Source organism: Vulpes vulpes, chromosome 16, assembly GCF_048418805.1.
Source record: "Vulpes vulpes isolate BD-2025 chromosome 16, VulVul3, whole genome shotgun sequence".
Taxonomy (NCBI): Eukaryota; Metazoa; Chordata; class Mammalia; order Carnivora; family Canidae; genus Vulpes; species Vulpes vulpes.
The window spans coordinates 36,004,094-36,024,026 of record NC_132795.1 but is presented as its reverse complement, the minus strand read 5'-3'; the positions used below and the strand labels follow the sequence as shown (position 1 = coordinate 36,024,026).

The 19,933-nt window shown below is 33.4% G+C and overlaps 1 pseudogene; it reads right to left on the bottom strand.

Annotated features, from left to right (window-relative positions):
- Positions 1 to 13,226: 13,226 nt before the first annotated feature.
- On the bottom strand, positions 13,227 to 13,660 carry LOC112922243 (translationally-controlled tumor protein-like; annotated as a pseudogene).
- Between the last annotated feature and the right edge of the window lie 6,273 nt (positions 13,661 to 19,933).

Below are 19,933 nucleotides of genomic sequence, written 5' to 3'. Positions count from 1 at the left end.
GATACACAGAATTCAAGTAACTGTAACAGATTATGTGTAAGAGGCTGTCATGATGAGTGAAACTTTAGTGAGAAGAAGAAATGTGTAATGATATTTTGAAAGAAGTTCTGTAGTGTGATGTACTATCTCATTCTCTCCTTGATGTACTGATGAAAGTTTCAGTAAAGATTTCTATAGCTTTCCAATGCTTTTGGAAGGAGGCTTTTTTTTTTTTTTAATGTAAGGATATGGTGAGACTAGATTTAATACAGGAGACAGTTTTATATAAGTTATAAATAAAGTCATGAACCAGTATCATAAATAATCAGAAACTCAACACTTATGGAACATAGAATTATAAAATGATAACAGAGCTTAGAGTCTGAGCCCCTTATAACAATTGTTATGTACACTTAATTGATTTACCAACAGTTCTTAGCTTATTCTCATATATATAAATGCAATATATATATTTATCATGAACATATATATTTATATATGTATATTACATATATATATATATTTTCAGTTGTACATTAGTTTTCCTTTAAAAATTTCCTATTTCTCTACTTATGTTCCTACTGAGATTAGGACTACACCTTTAAGCAGATAACAATTCTAAACTATTATATGAAAAAGCCATTATATTTTAAGATTTGTCTTTAGCTTGATCATTTCTCTGTCTTCTCCTAAATTTTTAACATCACTTTACTTTATTTGGCCTATTTCATTTTGACCTACATTCTCCTTCTTATCATAAACACATAAAAGCTAGTCATGGCATTTGAGCAAAGGGAATAGATTCCTTCCAGTATTCCACTGGTTAAAACCTCATTTCCCTTGTTCATCTCCCCTGTACAGCTGTCATGATACATCCTTCTTCTTCTAACACACATTCATCTGCTGCCAGCTTATCTCCCAGAGCACCTTGACCCTCCTTATCTTACCTTACAAACCTGCCTTTTGGGCTCTGTTTTCCTGCCTACCCCCATTTTGCTACATGTCTAATCATCAGGAAGGGCATAGATTGAAACTAATTTTGTTTAAAAAGAAATCATGTGCACATGCACCCTGAGAAAGATAGCTCTAGTCATATGAATCATGGAGAGAAAACACACATAAGTACAATTTCTGTATATTGCTATTTTCATGTAATATTTTTATTTTTTGGATTTAATTTCCTCCAGTTTTAAAACTTATATGACTTCACTTAGATGACCTTTTTCTTATGTTTCTTTCAAGCATCAAAATAGGAAATAGGGTGTTTGCAACATGGTAGCTGCTCATTAGCCTACTTGATGATGGATAGATTGACTTAAGATTTATGCTTTGAGGAAGATGTGATCTGTTGAGAATTTCTCAAAAAAAGGCTGCATAAATATATTGATGATATTACGTTAGAAGATCATAATTTTGGAAGACAAAATAACACTATGATCTCATGCATTACTAGTGCTTAATATTTCCTGGCAAGGAGGTTATCTGTCTATCTCAAATATATGTAAAATCCTCTACCAGAACACTATCTGGAGGGTCTACTTCCTGAGGCTACTTCTGGTGCCAATCACTGTTTCAATCAGAATCCAGGCAGGTTCAATGAAAGAAGAGATTACATGTCATAGATGTAGGCAGGGTTACAAGAACAGTAAAAATTACTGTGCTTAGGGTTGAAGGAGCAAGGGGAGAAAATTGTGTACAAAGTCCAGAGAGAGTTGTAGCAGTGAAAAGGGGGCCCCCTGGTGGAAGTTGTAGTTTTCAGGGAATAAAGGTACTGTTTTGTTTTTTAAAGTACTGAAACAGGTATATTGAGATATTTGATTTTTTTCCCTACTTTTCATCTCTCTTAAATTGAGTTATTAAGTTTTTGGTGATTTTACACTATAACTGGCTTTATTTAAAATATTTATTTGTTTCAGTATTTGACATAACTATATGAAAAGGGATAGAGATACATTTAATTTATATTTAGATATAAATGAAAGATAAAGATTTTGATATGACTAATTATTATTTCATGCAATTCATAAAGAGAACTATCATGGAATTAGTAACTAAGGGAGATTATTTTTCTTTTCCTGGAAAATGTTGATAAACATTTCATAGGCATTTGTTTGTGTGTAGTAGGATTATACTATAATTTTATCAAAACAATAGAAAAGAGGGCAGTATAATCTTTTAATTAGCATATCAAGTGGAATATAATTTTCAGGTTGTCCCTTATTGATTTCCAAAATGATTAACTGTTAGATAGGAATGCATTTTTTTTTTTTTTTGCAAGGACTTCTCTTTTTAAATTCCCTTTAAATAAAGTCTTTAAAAATGATGATCAAGGGATGCCTGTGTGGCTCTTGATCTCAGCTCAGGTCTTGATCTCATGGTCATGAGTTTGAGCCATGTAATGGACTCCACACTGGGCGTGGAACCAACTTAAAAATGATCAAAATAATTGTCCCCATTACTTCTTTTTTGATTTTGGAGCAAGGAGGCACATTGAAGGAGAAATAAATATTTAGAAAAGGCAAAGCACAGAATATAAATCACCCTGACTCTCAAAATCATTGTTTTAATAATCTTACTTTTTTATATTAGTTTACCTCACAATTTTTCTAAAATGAGTGCCTATAAACATGTTTCCACTAAATAAATACAAAATGGAAAGTTTTTCAAACTGTGAAATAAAAGTACAATATGTTTTAGAAAAATAGTTTTGATACTGAAAAAATCTAACTTGAATTTTAGTTCACCTAACTTATTTAACTTAAGGATTAAAAGGAAAAACAACTATGTTAGTTAAAAGGCAGATTTAAGAGAGAAAAAAACCTGCTAACTGATAATTAGTAGAGAGAATTTTATCCAATCTTAAAAGTTAATTTACTGACTCATCCTTACCTTCAGTCTTTTTATACACACACACACACACACACACACACACACACACACACTAATTCACACATCTTATCCAATCTAATTAGCTGGTGACTTGTGCAATATTTAACACATAAGACAAGGATTATATTGGTCTTAATTAACAGGTGTTTTTGAGCAGCTTTCATATACTAAGCACTGAGCTGGTCACACAAAGTGGGGGGAACCTATCAGTCTAAAAGACAGTTTAATTATCATAGATGGAGTTGGGTTTGTGTTTCTAGGGTTGTCTTGTGTATTAATCTGCAGAACAGTTATTTTCTTCATGTTTATATTCTCCTGGCAACCTATCCAGATTTCCAGAAGCTCATCTACATGTAAAGGTACTTCATTCCTCATAGTCTAGCACCCCATGTTTATCAGTCTGTTAAATGTGCTTCTTGACAAAAGCAGAGCTTTCAGCTTAGTGTACTTTTTAAAAAGTTTTCTTATACCAGCATCTTACCAGTCCTGAGAGCTATAGGAATAAAATCATGTTTGACTTCTCACTCTCTCCTTTGACTTTGTCATTCAGTCCATCACTATCTTGTCACTTTGCCCTTTGGGACACTGCTGAGACCCACTCATTATTCACACTGCCACTGTCTTTATCTAGAATTCATTTACCTTGTGCCAGGGCTACTGAGACAGCCTTCAAGGTAGAGACCTGTCTTCAACCTCTCTCCTATCCAATTTATTCAACCCTCAGCAACTGGAATTATTTCCCTCAAAGCAACATGACCTTCCTTCTCATTATCTCGAAGTAGCTGCCAGCAGTGTTTCTTCTCAAGTCTAATGTTTTGATCCTTGCCTTCTAGGAGCTTGACCTTTAAGTCGGCTATTACCTAATCTATTTCACTCTTGCTTATGCGGTGGGTCAGCTCTTCAGGACAGACCTACGTACTAACCTCTGAGCACCTACCCCACTCAGTGAGGCATTGGGGTGTTCTTCTTCCTGTGGAATTGGCTTCTGGCTATTAACTCTACCTTTTCTTTCAAAACTCTGTCCCAGGCTCAGTTTCTTCAAGTTGCTTTCTTCCAATAGGTTTGTGTAGTTTAGTAATTTAATCTGATTTGTTTTTCAAATTTTTATTTTATGTGTCTCTAAACAGCTGATTACTGAATTCCTGTAATGTATACCAAAGACATTTGTCAATAAACAGGAACGGGATCAGTAAGTGAGATCCAACCAGATTTGTAGGATTCTAAACAGCTCCCACGTTGCCCCACAAAATGATTTTAAGATACGGTCTACCTCTAAATTGGATCCATACCTCAAAGGTTTGAGTACTTAATCTAAGTTTTTTCCTTCTGTCATTGCCTTTAATTTTAAAGCTTCAATCTTAATATATTACTTAGTGTGTATTTTGATCAGGATGGCATCTGTTGGGTTCTTTAGTTTGAATATTAAGCTTTAGACACGAAGTTCATATTTTAGATATCATGACATCAAATAGCTTTTTTTTTTTTTCAAGAGTACTCATCTTTCTAGTGTTTTTCAGGGATGAAACATGTAAAAAATTAGGCAGAGTTTCCCTGGCCCTCTTTGGCCCTCTTCTTTTTATGTGCTTGGTTGGACTCAAATCCTCTAAAGCTGTCATGACTCAGGCTAGATACGGCAAGTCTTCCACAAATTTGAGAGTCTTACTTGGCAATCCATCCCTCCTTCACCTCAGCCTCTGATTTTAGGTTTCCGAAGCAGCCTTAAAATTAAACACAAATTCATTTTCTCTGTAGTAGAAGGTGATCAGAGTCTCAAGCAAAGCTTGAATAGTTCTTCTTGACCAATTCTATGTTATGTCTGGCTGTGAACAGTTGAGCAGAATTGTTGTGAATAATAATGATGCTGATGATAAGAACAATCACTACCATTTACCACACAGTTTCTGTACACGGCTGACCTCCCACTGAGGGTTTACAGGAAAGTTTCTGGCATTGCACTATGTGCTTGGCACACATTACAACATTTAATCCTTATAAAACTCCTAATGAGGCCATTTAACAGGCAAAGAAACTGGCGTACCAAAAGGTTAAATAACTTAGAAAGGATCACACTGTAAGTAACTGAACTAGGTTCAACTGACTACAAACCCAAGTCCTAAAAGGTATCCTAGGAATCCAAAATATCAAACTATCTGGACATGATGATGTATGAGAAAATAGGGGAAAAAATCTTGGAACTTATCCTTACTGGAAATTCTGAGAGCTTGGTAACATTATCTGAACAGCATAGCAATAAATATTTGAAATTAGGGAATAATTATAGGTTTGAAGAGGGAAATGCAGTAGAATGAAGCAAAACTGAACTAATGGCTTAAGTGATCATCTTTTTAAGGAATGATTCTGTTCTTATACTGACATAGAGACACACATACAGGCAGCAAAATATATAAAGTTCTTATCAGATACTCAGAAAACATGTGTTTCTTTTAGGAAAGTAGCCTTCTTTGAAAAAAAGTATCGCTTTGAAAGTATCGCTTCTTTGAAACAATGGACATTATTTCTACCACATATAGAGAACTTAGCCATACTTTGCAAATAGTTGCGTGATAATAACTAATGCCAGATAGATAATTCAGAAAAATGTGAGACTATTCTATGTGTGTATTTGTATGCGCTGCCAACGGTTCCTAATGGAATAATTTGTGTTCTTATTTATTTTGAAAGGCTTATTTTAGGTATTTCATTAAAACCACCAGATTAAGTATCTCATAAGAATGACTAAGAAGGAGAGGTGAAGGAAAAGGAGTAAATATACCTACCTGATTATTACTTTTTATATCTTGTTATGAGAAATGAAACTAACCACTGAATTTAATTAGTAATTGCTCTAATCTACTCTACATGAATTAATTATGATATATCCTAAGCACAAGTAGAGCACAGTTTCTGCATTGTGTTTTATTTACTTCTGTCAAACTTTGGAAAAGAACCAAAACTCTTAGGTACAGAATCAATGATTCTGCTTTCCTGGACTCTGAAGCTTAGAGGTTAAATAGGACAAAATTATTTGCAAGTGTGAAGTTGATAGACTCTTTCTATTCTATCTCTATGAGTACCGTATTCACATATGGACATATAAAATGTATATTCATTGAGAAATTATCTCATGTATCATAGTAATGGAACTTGAGTTAGTTCTACATCCATTAGTTGAACACTCTATTTCTTGCCAGTTGAATAAAAGTTCTAAAGTTTAATAAAAAAGTCTACGTCAAAAAAGTCTATGACATAATTGATACCCTCCTTTTCGATTCCTAGTAAAAAGAAATCTGTTATAATGAAAATATCTCCTTGTGTTTGTCTTTCTCTGTGTGTGTGTTTAAACAAGAACTAGGCCCATATAAGATAGTCATAAAAATCATTTCTTAAAAGCAAAGAAGTGATTAAAAAACCTACCGTTACCCAAAGACAAGAGAAAGGACTCCCAAAGGCCAAAATTATAATAATTTGAGCAAAAATAGAGTCATATCTGCTTCCCTTTACCTCCTATAGGTTGTACCTAGTTATGTACCAGACAAACTTCTATTCCCTAAGATTTTTTAAGCTAATGCTGTGTGGTAGATATTACTCTGAGTTTTGTGTATACAAGCAAATATAATAAAGTTGTTACCTTTCAAGAATGTAAAAAATGTCATGAAATTATTTTCAAACTTGAAGTAGCCTTTCGGCTTGGTGTGACCTCTGAGTGCAAGATGGATCACCAGCATCTATACTATAGCCACAAACCAAAATTCGCCCAAGGCTCTTTCTCTTGTTCCATCAGCTGAAAACTGTAGGGTCTGATCCAGCAATACTTTCTCAATATGTGCCACTAATGTAAGTATATGAAGAACAGAGGCTTCAAGCTGAACTAAGTGATGTTTCTTGAATGAATTATCTAAGATCATCTACCTGACTAAAGAAACAGTCCTAGATCTTTGTGTGTTGTCATCTTCCTACAACTAAAATAGCATGACTTGGTATCAGGATAAAGTTGGGAGTAGAAATTACATGGAAGCAATTACAGGTGGTCATACAGATTTTTTCAAGATCATTTATCAAAATAAAAAAAAAGAAAAAGAAAAAGATAAAAAGAAGGACATTCTCATGGGAATTACCAAATATGAAAATTGCCTTAGGAATCTTGTCTCATTTCAACTTTGAAGGTTATCACACTCCTCATATAATTAGATTTTTTTCATCTCTGTTCACGTTTCATCAGTAGAATGCCAGCCAGTTACATATTTCACTTCCATAGTATGTACTTTGTTTAATAGACAATATAGTCTGAAATATTTTACTCTGAAACATGATTAGTCTTAGCTTAAAAGCACTAAATAACCCACAAAGAAATTCTTCTGTAATGGCTACTATTTTGTTCTGATTTGCCTATTGCAATGCAGACTGGTAGTCCGGCATTGCCTACAGAGGTTCTATTTTGTATAATGTAATTGAAAATACTGCTTTGTAATTTCAGAATTTAGCATAGACATAATTTTCTTAATGTCATTTAATTGCAATGCCATGAAAACCTCTAGAGATAAAAAAGATTAAATATCTAATTTTAGAAGACACAAGCTATAGTCTACAAACATAATTACCCAATGGTATGTGACATACTGGTATCTATTAGACATTCCTTTAAAATTCAATTCATTTTAATAAACATGTATTGAAGATAACTAAAGGCATTTTCAGATTATTTATATGCTCTCTATCCTTGCTCATAGAGTCGATTGATATTTTTCTGCTTATCATCAAATTGTATGAAATTTACTGTTGTGACTATTTTAGTACTTTAAGAATTTTAAGACTCATTATTTTAATAAACTTGAGATTCTTTAAAATTGAAAATACTTGCTCCAAGATCAAATATTGATACATCTTTTTCTGATTATATTCTTCCACTTTTTTAGAATTGTGCATGACATTCAGAAACTTGGTTAGCTGAAAACGATAAAAAGGGCAAAGGGACACCTTACCTCCTCTTTCTGAGATTTTTCTCTCACTACTGACCTTTTCATGAAAGAACATGCAACACTTTCTAATTATGTATCCATTGCGAATGCTCTACCTCTATGATCAGTAACCATTGTAAAAATCAAGGAAGTTCAGCCTGCGTTTTATGGGAGAAAAAAAAAAGCATCCTAATGTTACATATTTCCTGCCTTAGTTTTGTGTGTGTGTGTATGTGTGTGTGTATTTATATATATATATATTTTTTTTCCTACTGGAATCTCAACTGTTATTGCCAAAGTATGAAATCATATACATCTGCTTTATGTTTAATAATGGAAATAGTTCAACTATCCTATTAAGAGCCTTCTGCAATAAAAGAAATTAGTTACAGAAAATAGAGATGGAAAAGAGCTTTCAGTAAAATAACCTTTTTAATTTTTGAAAAATTTCAGTGTGAAATTTGATATTTTATTACAACCAAATTCCATTCAGTATCATCTTTGAATTGTGACATGGCACTAAAAATAAGTTTCTAAGTTTTAAAATATGTTTTAACTGATCTCACCATGCTTGTTTTTGAACTTTGAGGAATACATGCAGGAGGTACACATTTGAGTATGGATCTTTTCTTTTAGTTTACATATGTGAATTTCATTCCTGTTGTTGTCTGTAGCAATGATTTCTTTTTTATTGCATATGCTATTTCACTTATGAATAAACCATAATTTAACCATAATTTATATATTCCTTCTGTTGATGAGCATTGGAGCAGGACTGTTAAATAGTCATGTCATGAAAATTCTTATATATAACTTTGTCTTTTGGTTCATACATGTATGCATTTTTCTAGGGCATATATGTAGGAATAAGAATTGCTTTATACAGAATGCAAAGATTCTGATTTAGTAGATACTACCAAAAAAACTCCTCCTAAGTGACTGCAGTAATTTATATTTTTATGAATAGTTTATAAGACTTTAAATTTCACCACATCCTTGGCAACACTCATTATTGTTAATTTAAATTTTTGCCAGTGGGCAGATTTTTTTTTTGGGGGGCAGATATTTTTAATATCTCATTGTTTTATGTTCTATTTTCTCTTATGACTGAATAGATTCATAACATTTTTATGTACTTATTATTAGAATGTCCTCTTTAATAAAGTGCCTGTTCAAGTATTTTGCTCATTTTTTTACTGAATTTTATAGAGTTGCCTGAAATGTTTTTATTGATGTGTAGGAGTTACTTACATATTCTTAATATTTGTCCATTATCATACATATGCATTGCAAATATCTTCTACTCTGAAACACCATCTATTAAATTTTTTTATGAATAGAAGTCCTTAATATCAATAAAGTTAAATTAATAGATAGGTTCCACTACGGTTAGTGTATTTTGTATTGTTTTTAAGAAATATTTTCCTACCTTAAGAATATGAAGATATTCTATTTTCTTCTAGAAGAATTTTTTTACTTTTTATATTTGACTCATCTAGATTGATTTTTTAAAAATGTATTTTAGGGATCAAAATTCTTGCCCTACCCACTTTTAAATGTCCAACTGACTGAACAATACTTACTTAACCATACTTACCGCAGTGCACTGCTATGACCTCTAGTCATATATAAAGTGAGCATATGAGTGTGTGGGTTGGTTTCTATATTCTCCATTTGCTCATATGCCTGTTTGTTTATTCTTGACCAATACTACATTATCTTTAGTTTTATAGTGTAAGTCTTCTGAGTTTGTTATAATTCTCTAATAGTAACTTGTCAATTTTTGTCCTATGCTACATAAATATTCAAATTAACTTGTCAGTTTCCACATATCACAAAATCAGAAAAGGGTTTGATTGGGAGTGTTTATTATTAGTTAAATTTGAGATAATTGGGCATTTTTGTAATATTCTCTTCTAACACATAGACATGGAGTGTACTATTATTTGGATCTATTTTAGTGTTAATATTGCATGTAATTTACTAATCAGAAGTCTTCTTGTGCATTTGTTAAGTGTACGCCTATGTATTTGATATTTTAGGATACTATGGTAAATATTCGATGTTTTAGAATACTACTTTTTAAATACATTTTGTTTTGTTTTCCTATATCTCAAAGGATATAGGAGTTGCTGCTCTATAGAGTATAATTATTTTTTCTAACATTTTATTATAAAAATGCCAAATAAATGGCAAAGTTGGAAGAATTTTGCAGCATACACAAAGATTCTACCTTCAATATTTTGACATAATTGCTATCACCCATCACTTACATTATACTCACCTAGATTCTGAAGATAAAAAGAATATACTGAAAAATGCCAACAAATGAAAAAGAAACCTATACATATATACACCTTGGTAATCTGTGAAATATTAAACAAAAGAATGGTCTTAAAATCATTAAGAAAAAAAGATTGTTTTGAATTACTAATTGAATTAGCCAATAAAAACTCAATTAGTAATTATATTTAGTCAATAAAAATACTCTCCATCAGAAATTATAGAAACTAAAATATGTAACATGATATTTTCAATGTGCTCAAGGAAAATAATACACCCAGTTATTTTCAGATAAACAAAAACCAAGACTATCTCAGGTGGACTCTCACCAAAACTAATTACAAATATGTAATTCAAGAAGAAAATAAAGCAACTTTATAGAGAGGCCTAAGGTGCATATATAAATAAAAAGCAAGAAATTAATAAATGGGTGCATCTAAATAAGATTAATCAGTTTGGCTGAATAGAAAAATAATGTTTAGTGGATATTATGGGCTGAACTATGTTCCCCTCAAATTCATATGTTGAAGTCCTAAACTCCATAGCCTTAGAATGCGACTCTGTTTAGAAACAGGGAACATAAATAGGTAATTAAGTTAAAGGGAGTCAGTAGGGTGGGCCCCAATCAAATTGATTGGTGTCTGAAGATTATAAGAAATTAGGACACAGAAAACAGAAGGATAATCTTGTAAGGACTAGCAAAACGTAGCCATCTGCAGGTCAAAAAAAAAAAAAAAAAAAAAAAAAAGACCTCAGAAGAAACCAAACCTGCCACACCTCGATCTCTGGCTTCTAGCATCCCAAATTGTGAGATAGTAAGTTTCCATTGTTTAAACACCCTGTCTGTGCTATTATGTTATAAGAACCCTAGCAAACCAAATAGTGAGATTTTAAAAGTTCAAATTAAAAAATTCAATAATAGCACAAAAGTGATACGGACTAAATGGAGTGTTCTAATATCTTCATTATTCAAAAAAAAAGGGAGTGAAGATACTAATTATCTCAAATTTTGATGAGTCAGATATTCATGTTTATATATGTAGGGCAACTTCTAAAAGAAATCAAGTATTTATCTCCCAAATGACTAGAAGGAAATGTGTGTAATGATAAAAAAAAAAAAAAAAAAAGGAAAATAAAATAAAAAACAAAACAGAACGGGGACGGGGCAAAAAAGAGAAGGAACAATAGCAAACATTAAATAATACACTGGCATTTGTCCAATTATATCAACAAACAATGTAACTTCCATTTAAAAGACAAAGGCTGGGGATCCCTGGGTGGCGCAGCGGTTTGGCGCCTGCCTTTGGCCCGGGGCGCGATCGTGGAGACCCGGGATCGAGTCCCACATCGGGCTCCCGGTGCATGGAGCCTGCTTCTCCCTCTGCCTGTGTCTCAGCCTCTCTCTCTCTCTCTCTCTCTCTCTGTGACTATCATAAAAAAAAAATAAATAAATAAAAGACAAAGGCTTTTTTTTTGTCTTTTTGATTTTAGCCATTATGACAGATACATTATAGTTTTGATTTGCATTTCCACGGTGCTTAGGGATGTTGAATGAGTATGTGGAGAAAAAGAAACTCTCACACATTGTTGGTGAGAATGCAAAATAGTGCAGCCACTGTGGAACCAGTATGGTTCCTCAAAAAATTAAATAGAAATATCATATGATGCAACAATTTCACTACTGGGTATTTTCCCCAAAGAAAACAGACACCAATTTGAAAAGATTATATGCACCCCTATATTTATTGCAGCACAATTTACAATACTCAAAATATAGAAGCAGCCTAAGTGCCCATTAATAGATGAATGCATAAATATGTTATATAATATATATGTTATATGTTATATATATATACATATATATATATATATATATGTTATGTAACTCAGGCATAAAAAGGTAAGATTTTGCCATATGCAACAACATGGGTGGACTAGAGGGTATTATGCTAAATGAAATGTCAGAGAAAGGCAAATACCACATATTTCCACTCATATATAGAATCTAAAAACAAAACAAATGAATAAACAAACAAAAAGCAGAATTAGATCTATAAATACAGAACAAACTGATGGGGAGGGGAGTTGGGAGATGGACAAAACGGGTGAAGGGGAGTAAGAGATATAAGCTTTCAGTTATAGAATGAATAAGTCATGGGAATAAAAGGTACAAAATAAGGAAATAGTCGGAATAGTAATAATGTTGTATGGTAACAGATGGTAGCTCCCTTGTGGTGAGCATAGCACACTGTACAGAGAAGTAAAATCACTATCGTATATACCTGAAACTAATGAAACACTGTACACCAAGTATAGTGCAATTAAAGAATGACAGTAAAATTTTTTTAAAAAGCTAAAGATTGGGGATCCCTGGGTGGCTCAGAGGTTTGGCACCTTTCTTCAGCCCAGGGCGTGATCCTGGAGACCTGGGATCGAGTCCCATGTCAGGCTTCCTGCATGGAGCCTGCTTCTCCCTCTGCCTGGGTCTCTGCCTCTCTCTCTCTCTTGTGTCTCTCATGAATAAATAAATAAAATCTTAAAAAAAAAAAGCTAAAGATTGTCAGTCTGGCTAACATAATCCAGCAAGATAATTAAAAAAAAACAAGGTTTCACTAAAAATATGCTTTGTGTTGTTCAGTGAAGAAGTGGGTAAAAATTAGTATTAATATAGAATATTTGAACCATATCATTAACATGTTTGACTAAACTGACATAAAATACTGCACAAACTACGTGCATTTCAAGTACACATAGAATATTTATAAAACTGGACCACATAATGAATTATAAGAAAAATCTCAAGCAATTTCAAGAATTTGAATCATATAGAACACACCCTTTGACCAAGTCATAAACCAATGACATAAAAGGAGTTTTAGAAAGGCTGTGTGTCAAACTTTTTTTTTTAGTTTAAATGCATTTTATTTTCAGAAAACCTACATGACATGTTTTGTTTTTCTTAAAAACAATGCCTCCACCCCAAATAAATCAAGGTCAAAATAAATGGAGAGCCCAAGATGACATCAGTCCCATTTGTCTGAGTCCTGGCATTGTGTGGATGAAAAGCAGCAGCCAGTTACCACAATAGGTGATACCTCCAAAGTTAACAGCCAAATTCTTTTAACATTTTTACATTTCTAAATCATCCTTATATAAAATCATATACAGGGTCTCACCATCCTCACAGTAGTCCAACAGAGCAACTATGCCATCTAGAATCATGCTTTCACCAATAAAGATCTCAGAGTTTTTTTGAAATCGGCAAGAATGTATTTGATTCATTCTGCAACCCCTGCCACAAAGGATTTTACTCTATCTGGCCTTTGTTCTTCAAGTTTGCCTTTGATTGATTCCATATAATCTTTGATGTACTACTTGCAAGGTTCTTTTGTGAAGCTGTTTTCCTGCAAGTGATGGTTCATGATAATATCAACACCAGTGACTATTGTGGTTTTGGTATCTTTGCCCTCAGGACCTTCCGTGGAGGCATTTTCATCAATGAACGAGTCATCAGTGTTACCCTCTGTCCTACTGACCATCTTCCCCTTCCCCTCTAGGCACAGCCATCCGTCTCGGATGATGAGATACGGGGAGATGATCATGCCCACTGTTGGAGAGAGATGATGGCAGTGCTGGTTTAGCAGGAGCCAGAGCTCTGAGCCAGCATGGTGCAGTCAAAGCAGCATCCAGCAGAGGGTTGAGGAGACATGGGAATGGGTGGGAAAAAGCTGTGCCAACTGTTTTAAAAATACACTTTTAAGTAACTTGTGGGTGAAAGAAGATTAAGAAAATATTTTAACCTAAAAGGTAATACAATATCGTTCATATAAAACCATTTGAAAAATAGCCAAACTGTGGAAGGAGCCTCGGTGTCCATCGAAAGATGAATGGATAAAGAAGATGTGGTTTATGTATACAATGGAATATTCCTCAGCCATTAGAAACGACAAATACCCACCATTTGCTTCAACGTGGATGGAACTGGAGGGTATTATGCTGAGTGAAGTAAGTCAATCGGAGAAGGACAAACAGTGTATGTTCTCATTCATTTGGGGAATATAAATAATAGTGAAAGGGAATATAAAGGAAGGGAAAAGAAATGTTGGGAAATATCAGGAAGGGAGACAGAACATAAAGACTCCTAACTCGGGGAAACGAACTAGGGGTGGTGGAAGGGGAGGAGGGCGTGTGTTGGAGGGGAATGGGTGACGGGCACTGAGGTGGACACTTGACGGGATGAGCACTGGGTGTTTTTCTGTATGTTGGTAAATTGAACACCAATAAAAATTAATTAAAAAAAAAAAAGAAGCAAACTAACATGTGAATGCTCAGCCATATGGGGCAGACTGCAATAGCCCAAGCATTCAATTGACAACAAATATGAAAATCTGGAATTATTATTTTTTTGGTATTTATTTATTTACATAGGAAGAGGGTAGGAGCAGAGGGAGAGGGACAAGCAAGCAGACCATGCTGAGTGCAGAGCGCCACCAAGGGGCTGCATCCCACCACTCTAAGATCATGACCTCAGATGATATCAAGAGTCCAAGGCTTAAACTGAGCCACCCAAGGAGCCTCAGAATATATGGAATAATTATAAAAATCGTATGTATGATGGCTACATATTGCTGAAGGAGCAATGAAGACTACAAGAAGTTAAACTCAACAGAGGTGATAAATTTTCAGAGTTGAGCTGATGTTCTGCGATTATCTTTCGAAGCATTCTGACTCTTGATTGCCTATCCTGGTTGCAGGTTAGAAACTGAATCTAAGCTTGACCCAGGCACAGGGCCACTGAGAGGAACAGAGAAACCAACTATGTTTCTGGAGGTCACACAAGGCTGGAGTAATATATTGAAAACTCTAGGGGCCTACACCTCTTGACTGATTACCATCTCAATGAGAGTTGTCTAGAAAAATAGAGGACATCCAATTAAATTTGAAATTTAGATAAACAGAGAATACTTTTTAAATGTAAATATGTCAAATTTTGAATGGGACATACTTGTACTAAAACTTTAATTGGCTATTTATCTGAAATTCAAGTGTACTGAGTGTCCTATCTTTTTTTTTTTTTTTTTTTTTTTTTTGCTTAGTCTGGAAACTTTAATCTTAAGACATTTGCTGAATTCTCAAGAACTGGGAAGACAGAAACAAACAAGTAGGAAACACTAAATAATACACTAGGTGTAAGACAATTGTTCATATTATTTTTGTGATGTCTGAAAATCTGAAATTACTTCAAAAATAAGTTAAAAAATAGTGCAAGAAGAATCATTAATCATTTCACAAGTCAGAAATTTATGGCAACACATCCATCTTAATAAACACACCCCAGGTAATGTCAAAATTAAGCACAACAGGGAAAAAATAGAGTGAAGAGTGCTGAAGAAAAAAACAGTCCACTATTCTGATACTAAGCCTGTTGGACTGAAACAAAGACTCAAAGTTTCATTCATATTCCTTGGTAGAATATGACTGAGATGGAAACAAATAAATATTTTGCAATTTACATAATCCTACGACTTATCCAAGAAGAGTTACTACTGAAACTTGCATATAAACAAAAAATTAAATCTTGAAATATTTTTATTTGAAATTAATTTTTAGCATTGAAAACAACTAAAGAGATATTTATATATCTGGTATCAGAAAATATCTGACTTTTATTACCTGGAGAAATAAGTTACCTTCATAATAGTTAATTTTTTTTCACTCTTTGAACATCTTAAGTGTAGGAATCTTTTTTCTTTTTCTAATAGAAACCAGGGTACCATATTCAGGGACTCATAATAATATTTGTATCCTATCTAGCATCTTCTTGTATACACACACACACACACACACACACACACCAAGAAAATTATAATGGAACTGAAATTGCCAAGTAAGTATAAATAACTAAGAATAACATTTAAACTACATTTTAACTGTACTTGTAGTCACAGATTTACAGATAGACCACTAAAATCATCAGGAACAATTTTATAATATTTGGCATCAGAAACTGATGAGTAAGATCTAAGCAGGATATAAAGTCAAGGAGTAGGCAAAATTGACAGATTAGATTGAAAGCTGATGGAGAGCCAAAGAACAAGAGATGAAGAAATATCAAATTTCTTAAAAGTCATCCAGAAGTTAGTTTGGCTAAGGGGGCTGACATTTTTAACATATAATAAGAGCAAAATGACATTGATAACAGTTAGCCCTGATTTATGCAATCTAAGAAAAATTACCTATAATATTCTTTAAGAATATCCTATAATGACAAATTCTATCTTTTTGTTTCTTTTTCTTACAACTATTTTTGAGCTCCTCTACTAGGCTAGGCCCTATTGTGAGCTTTGAAATCACAGCAGTGAATAAGTCAGGAAACGTTCCTGCCTCCACAGGGCCCATTTGCAATGAAGAGCTGCATATATTAATTTACTTTTATTTTTGAAGAACACCAATAGGAAAATAAAGAGCTGAAGGAGAAAGCATTGGAGGTCGGGCAGGGGTAGAACATTACTTTAGATAGTATATTCAGGAAAACTCTATGATGAAGTAACTTTGGGGTTGAGGCCTGCATGATGGTAGGTGCTCAACCATGAAAAAACTGAAGAAAGAATTTGAGGGGGCATAAAACAACTGGTCCTTAGCTACCAAAGTAGAAATGATCTTGATATCAAACCACAACCGTTCTACCTTTAAAAAAATATGCTGTGTGGCTCAGTGGTTGAGCGCCTGCCGTTAGCCCAGGGCATGATCCCAGGATCCGGGATCGAATCCCACATCAGGCTCCCTGCATGGAGCTTGCTTCTCCTTCTGCCTGTGTCTCTGCCTCTCTCTGTTTCTTTCATAAATAAATAAAAAATCTTAAAAAATGTTTTAAAAATATTTTACTAATTTATTTATTTGAAAGAGGGAGTGGGGCAGGGAGGGGCATAGGGAAATGGAAAGAAAGAATCCCAAGCCAACTCCATGCTGAGTGCAGAACCTGATGCAGGGCTCGATCTCCCAACCCTGAGATCACCAAGAGTTAGACGCTGAACCAAATGAGCCACCCAGGTGCCTCTGTTCTACCTTTTCATGAGGATTTTCACATAAGAATATTCATTTGTGATAGTTATCACTGCTTGATTTCATATACAGTTTGTAGACTTGAGACTCTAGAAATGCAATTATAGCTCATACAGTGACAGCTGCCTTGTCTGTCTTGATATTCATCAAACAGCATGTCTTGACTTGATGGTTGGTTGCACTGAACAATCTTAGGAAAAATTTTCTGTACTAAAGAATTATTGAATATCAAGATTCATTTTTATTCTCCTTATAAAGACATTTGAAACTTGAGACAAAAAATACAATATTTAAGTTCACAAAAATGAGGGAGATGGCAAATGGAAGATATAAGTTTTGTTTTGTCATTTATTTCATGTTTTATTACTTGAACACTATTTTTCAAGATACTTCTTATTTAAAATATATATAATGCCCATTTCTTATGGAAATTAATTAATTAAATAATGCTTATAATCAATTCCTATTTCCTTTCATTTATAAACTTAATGAACAATTCATTTATAGAGATAATGGACAAATCTAGGTAACAGCTACTATATTTTTATTTTTATTTTTGCTACTATATTTTTAAATAAAAGTACATTTAATGATCCAAATTGATGGCAATGATCTTTTAAAGATCTCAATAGTATTGCCATTATCTGTATTCTCTAATTTCCTCTTTAGTCAACAAATCTCATTTATATGTCTCCAACTTACATGATCTTAAGTCAAATGTTATGACTGAAATAAAACAAAAAAATAAAGAATAGTTGGAAACACACAGAGATCTGGAAAAACCCTCAGATTTCACTATATCATATAAAAAAGTGTAAAAATCTTTTTTTTTTTTTTTTTTTAAATTTTTTATTTATTTATGATAGTCACAGAGAGAGAGAGAGAGGCAGAAACAGAGGCGGAGGGAGAAGCAGGCTCCATGCACCGGGAGCCTGATGTGGGATTCGATCCCGGGTCTCCAGGATCGCGCCCTGGGCCAAAGGCAGGCGCCAAACCGCTGCGCCACCCAGGGATCCCTAAAAATCTTTTCTCTGAGTATCCATCACTGCCACACAGTCTTACACACATGAACAACAAACAAAACTGTGTGAAGATTCTTCATTGTGTCAGCATAATAGAGGAAGTTGTCAGTCTTGTCTCTTTCATCTCTTACTTTTCACATATGGTTAACTGTCAAATACCTAACAGGTTCATCTCCTATTCTTTGTCACTTTTCTTCTACCTCTACTTTCGTTGTCTTTATTTAGGAACTGGCCACCTCCTATCTGTTGGTCAACATGCTTCTAATGTTGTCTTAATTCCCTATTCCAAATCTATTCTTTGTAGCCTATCAGATGAATCCCTCCTTATGAAAAATTATTGTGTCTCATTCTTCTTAAATTCCTCCAGTAGTTTCAGAAGCTCTGTGACTAAAATCTAAGCCTTTTAATGTGACATACAAGACGGTACAAAATCTGTAAGGAAGAATTGCCTGAATGAGCTATTTTTTTCCCTCAAATTAAGACCACTGATGCCCTAAACATTCATAGGTAAATACTCAGAGTTCTCTAAGTTCAAGGCAAGTTATGCATTTTTTAGATGACAAAAGCGCAGATTGACTAGAAAATTCAATATCATGATCTGTGTGCTAGAGCATTTAACTAATATATCAGTGATAGGGTTGGTAAAAGCACTATAGGAACACAATTCTTGAATTGGTACTTCAGATTTAAGGGGTCAGAGAAGGCTTTTGGAGATGTCATATTTAAACTGTAATCAAAAAATACAGAAGAACTTTTTAAGAAGAGTTGAGAGATGGTGACATGATGGAACAAATTCTAGAAGAAGAAAAGTATATTTTCAAATAGATAATTTAATATTTATGTATGTGCAAAGATTGTTTTTATGTTTATACCTCCATAACCTTTTTATCTTATAATAATTCATATTACTATTTGCATAATTATAGATTAAATGTTTGAAATTTAAAGCATTGTTTAGAGAAGGGATATACAGATTCTAGCTCAAGACCAATAATCCTCTTTGTAAATGAGGAAAACATTATTGAGCCTTCCTGCATTGTACACATTATGAAATTTATTTCTAAATAAAATTCCATGATAACAAAATAATATATTTGAAAATATTTAACTATTAAAATAAATTTTAAAAAGCATGGTAGTAACACTTAGGAATGTATTAAAACTAAAACAAAACAAAAAACCCCTAAAAATATAGGACATCTGGGTGGCTCAGTGACTGAGCATCTGCCTTCGGTACAGGAAATGATCTTGGGTCCTGGGATCGAGTTCTGCATCAGGATCCCTACAGGGAGCCTGCTTCTCTCTCTGCCTATGTCTCTGTTGCTCTCTATTTCTCATGAATAAATAAATAAATAAAATCATAAAAAAATAAAACCAAAAATATTCTGAAGGGATATTAAATACCTCTTTATTTTTGATTTTTATTGTCTTATTTTCTCTTTATGATTTTTCAAGTCAGTTGTAGTTGATCAGTAGCAGAGTCATCAGAGAATATTTAGAATGAAAGGAAACTTAGGAAAAGATGTGTAAAATATAAAACACATCTGGGATAGGAAGATATATTCCAAAATCTAAAAGATTTCATGATTGGACTTTATCTTTTATTTTTTATTTATTTATTTTATATTTTTATTTATTTTTTATTTTTTGGACTTTATCTTTTAAAGGACAGAGGGTCTGAGGAAGATAGTAAAAACAGAGAGAAGTACAAATGGAGACAAAAAAAGAAGAGATTTGTAAATC